The sequence below is a fragment of the Portunus trituberculatus genome, chromosome 38, assembly GCF_017591435.1.
Source record: "Portunus trituberculatus isolate SZX2019 chromosome 38, ASM1759143v1, whole genome shotgun sequence".
Classification (NCBI taxonomy): Eukaryota; Metazoa; Arthropoda; class Malacostraca; order Decapoda; family Portunidae; genus Portunus; species Portunus trituberculatus.
The window spans coordinates 27,306,543-27,311,045 of record NC_059292.1 but is presented as its reverse complement, the minus strand read 5'-3'; the positions used below and the strand labels follow the sequence as shown (position 1 = coordinate 27,311,045).

Genomic DNA, 4,503 nt, shown 5'->3' with positions numbered 1-4,503 from the left:
CATTGGGTTTCTACTTCACCAAATACATTTTTCTGACAAATGTTTGCTATGTACCTTTAGTCCAGTGAAATGGAGCTGCCATGTTCATTGTGACATAAATTCCTGACTAACATCTCTGTGAGGGGAGATAGCTGGGACACACACACACACACACACACACACACACACACACACACACACACACACACACACACACACACACACACACACACTACACCGCCCCTAGTGGTTAGGAATTAACAGTTTTTTTGTGGCAATGAAAATCAAAACAATATTTAAAATACGATACTACCATTGATTAAAACAAAGAAAAAAAAAAAACTACAAGATTACGACAAAACTGCTTTACCGGAATATTTTATGTAATGTAAGTGGAGTAATAGAAAGCATGTTCTGTCCGTGCATTCCAGCTTCTCTGTGCCATATTACGCTGCACACTATTATAGAAAAAAGGGTCAATCTTACATACCACTGAAATACTTCACTTCTCCCTCCACTGACTGGTTTTCTATATTCTACTGTGGAGAAAACGTTGAAAATATTTAGGTAACGCAAATAATCCTTAGTATGGTGTTAAGGCGAACTGTTCACTGACAGGGCGACATAATGGTGATGCAATGCTGGCCGGCGGGTTAGTGAGGGGAGGGGATGCGTGGGAGCTGCTGCTAGACACTCCTGTCCTGCCGTACGTGTTGCTGTAAGGAAATACTGTACCATGTAACGAAATTATTATTCTTTTTTACATTATATTATTATGCTATTACTGTACTACTTGAAAATACTGATGTAATGCCAATGATGTGTATAATAATGTAATGCGTACATTCCTCATTCCCTTGCTCATCAGCGTCTCAATAACAAACACAAGCGACTATAAATGAAACTGCTTTTGTTGAAACATCACTTGTTCAAAGAAATTAATGTTTAGGAGTAATTCACATGAATAATTGTACTTCAGCAGTTGAAATAAACAATAAGTGCCATTATGTACAAGCCCGGATAGCTCAGTCGGTAGAGCATTAGGCTTTTAACCTAAGGGTCCAGGGTTCGAGTCCCTGTTCGGGCGGATGTTTTACGGTTTACCCGATCGATACTATAGGTTGGCGTGGACTGCGGCGACCGCTGACGGGGGCGACGCTGAAAGCAACGTGCGGTAAAAATTGAGCGGTAAATAACTAACAATATTTAAATAGACTGGGAGCGAACCGGGTGGTGTCACGTTGGATCACATCTGCGCTGCATTTCCATAACATTAAAAAAGGTTATAGTTGAAGTGACGGGTTTTATTTTTATTAAATTTTTTTTTTTATACAGGTTCTAGTGAAACGAACATATTTTCATTATTAACAAAAATTTTGAGGATGTGGCCAATCATCTTTATCCCTTGAAAATAGTCGTGGTGAGAGCGGTGCATTTATAAATAAAGGTTGTAGTGACAATAGAGAATTAGAATGGTAAGAATAGGCTCACATCACATTGGCAGTAGATATGGAGAGACGAGGATTATATGAGCGGAAGTGTTTGTAGTCGGAAACGTTTTCCCCTCTCTCTCTCTCTCTCTCTCTCTCTCTCTCTCTCTCTCTCTCTCTCTCTCTCTCTCTCTCTCTCTCTCAACGTAAGCAGAACGACACGGGAACAGGTGGCACGGGGCCAGGCATCTCCCCTCCCTATCTCTCCTCTCCCATCACCCCTGCCTTCATCTCCTATCTCATCTCTCCTCCACTTTGTTCCCTATTCCATCTGTCTCCCTCTTTCCTTCCTCCCACTCACTGCCACTTCACCTCTTCCCTCCCCTCTTCCCTCATCCCTCCTTTCTTCGACATCCCATATCACATCTTTTCGGTCTTATTATTTCTTCCCACGTCACCTCTCTATCTCTTTACCTAATTTCCCTTACCTCCCAATTTCGCATTGTCACCCTTTCCTCTCCAATTCTGTCTCATCTTCCTTGCATCTCACAAATTCCTGTTCCCACATTCAGTTTCCTTCCTTCTCTCTCTTCCTGTACCTGTCTGTTCTTTCCTCTCCCTCTTCCCCTCCGTGCTTCTATCATATTCTCATTTTCTGAATCTGCCCTTGTTCTGCCCCTCCTCCATCATCATCTGCTAATTCTCCATCGTTATCTACCATCCTACTACTTCCCATCCATTCGATCTGTCCTCCTCCTCCTCCTCCTCCTCAACATTATCATACCTCCCTGTAAGCATCCTGATCATCTAATCTCTCTCTCTCTCTCTCTCTCTCTCTCTCTCTCTCTCTCTCTCTCTCTCTCTCTCTCTCTCTGTGCTTCATATTATTGTGTCATCCGTCGACTTATATAGACTCCTCCTCCTCCTCCTCCTCCTCCTCCTCCTCCTCCTCCTCCTCCTCCTCCTCCTCCTCCTCCTCCTCCTCCTCCTCCTCCTCCTCCTCCTCCTCCTCCTCCTCCTCCTCCTCCTCCTCCTCCTCCTCCTCCTCCTCCTCCTCCTGCTTCATCTGGGTTCCTCGATCATGAGTACAAGACAAAAAAAAAAAAAAAAGCTAGGATGACTCATGATAGTGAAATTACTTATAATGCTATGAAAATTGATTTTGATAGAATTCAGATAATGTAATCTGTAGAATATACTTCATTTGTAGAGAAAGTAACAATAGCGCTACTGAGGGAAATAAGTCGATGGACATTCGGAAAATAGTTGTTCAGATAGATGAATAAAATAAATAATAGATTAATAGTGAAATGACCTTACCAAAACACACACACACACACACACACACACACACACACACACACACAGAGAGAGAGAGAGAGAGAGAGAGAGAGAGGTAACTACTTTTGGGCAACCTTTTCCCCTCTATATTTCATCAGATTGTGTGTCTATTGAGAGAGGCATTGAAAGGACTCGTTATGTAAGATCACTTACGTATGAAGATGACCAAGTCCTGAGAAAAGAAAAGTAGTAGTAAAAAAAAGACCAGATTTTCTAGTTTCATTCGACAATATGAGCAGGTTCTCTCTCTCTCTCTCTCTCTCTCTCTCTCTCTCTCTCTCTCTCTCTCTCTCTCTCTCTCAATGTCCATAGTAGTAGTAGTAGTAGTAGTTAATGCTTTTTGTAGCTATAGTAACCCAACAATCTACAACTATTCGGTTAACAGAAAAATGTATATGCGTGAATAAGACGGCGTGGCGTAGCGAGTTATGGGAGAGATGAGGGTGGCGACGGGAGGGAAGGTTCACGTTGGCCATGAGCCGCAGTGAACATGAACGCCCATGCACACAGGCCTTAATTCCCTCACCCTCGCTCTTCCACCTGCAACATGAGGGGGGAATGAAGGAGGGGGAGATTTCACACCATCTATCTACTAACTGCGTTCTTTTTTACACCTCTTGTATTAATTATCTTATTTTGTCTGCGTGTTCAGGAGCGTAAACTTTTCCATCAACGTGCGGTCTGAGTGACGGGGGAGCGCGGTGCCGGGAGCCTACTATAGCGCCTGCCACCTGGTTTTGGTAGCCACCCACGTGCTGCCACTTGCTTTTTATACCCTCACGAATTCCTCCCTGCAAGCCCGGATAGCTCAGTCGGTAGAGCATTAGGCTTTTAACCTAAGGGTCCAGGGTTCGAGTCCCTGTTCGGGCGAATGTTTTTTGTGAAGTTTGCGTTGTGATAGTGATGTCTGTCCGTCTGATTAGCGTGTTGTTGATGATATTGTAACTGATTTGATGAAAAGATGTAGTCGGTGGTATACGCGTTTCATGGTGTCATATTCTCTCTCTCTCTCTCTCTCTCTCTCTCTCTCTTATAAGCAATGCCGTAACATATCAAGGGTTAAAAATTCAGGCGAAACTTACAATTGATTCCTGCTTGAAAGACATTACTCATCATATCACAACATTTGAATTTAGGAATGGTATCACACACACACACACACACACACACACACACACACACACACAATGGTTACAAGTGTGCCTTACCTCGCTCCTATTCCTATATTTTCAGCACTCGCCTACACTATCTTATATTTACTCATTCATTCATTTATTTGTCTTTCATCTTTTCGTTATTTGCTCGCACCGACACCGCAATTCAACGCCCAAACATTTTCCTCACAAAATCCACATTCTTTATTCGCCTCGCAGTGTTTGTAGACTTCCTCCTACCTCCACATCACAGCTTGTAGGTATAGAGTTACAAGTGACAGCCCGTTACGTGTCACCTTCACACATTCCTCCTTCATCTATCCATCTATCTTTCGTGACCTTGATGTTGAAGTTTAGTAGATGTTTAGCGTTACGTTGCAGTAGTAATGATATTTAACCGGTAATCTAATTTTTCTCTATTTTTGTTCTCATTTCGTTTTTCCTCTTCGTGTTCCATGTGCTTTCTACGTTTTTCCCTCCTCATTATTTTCATTTTTTTCTTTGATTAATTTTCTTATTGTATAGTTTGTTTTATGCTTTTCTTATTTTATTTCGTTTCTTTTCTTGTTTACATTGTATTTAATTCTTTCTTTTCTTCT

General features: G+C 42.1%; 2 non-coding genes across 2 annotated transcripts; both read left to right on the top strand.

Moving 5' to 3' along the window:
* Positions 1–993: 993 nt before the first annotated feature.
* On the top strand, positions 994–1,066 carry Trnak-uuu. The gene has a single exon. It is a non-coding gene; the product is annotated as a tRNA-Lys (tRNA).
* A 2,481-nt stretch (positions 1,067–3,547) lies between these two features.
* On the top strand, positions 3,548–3,620 carry Trnak-uuu. Its single transcript has one exon. It is a non-coding gene; the product is annotated as a tRNA-Lys (tRNA).
* The last annotated feature ends 883 nt before the right edge of the window (positions 3,621–4,503 follow it).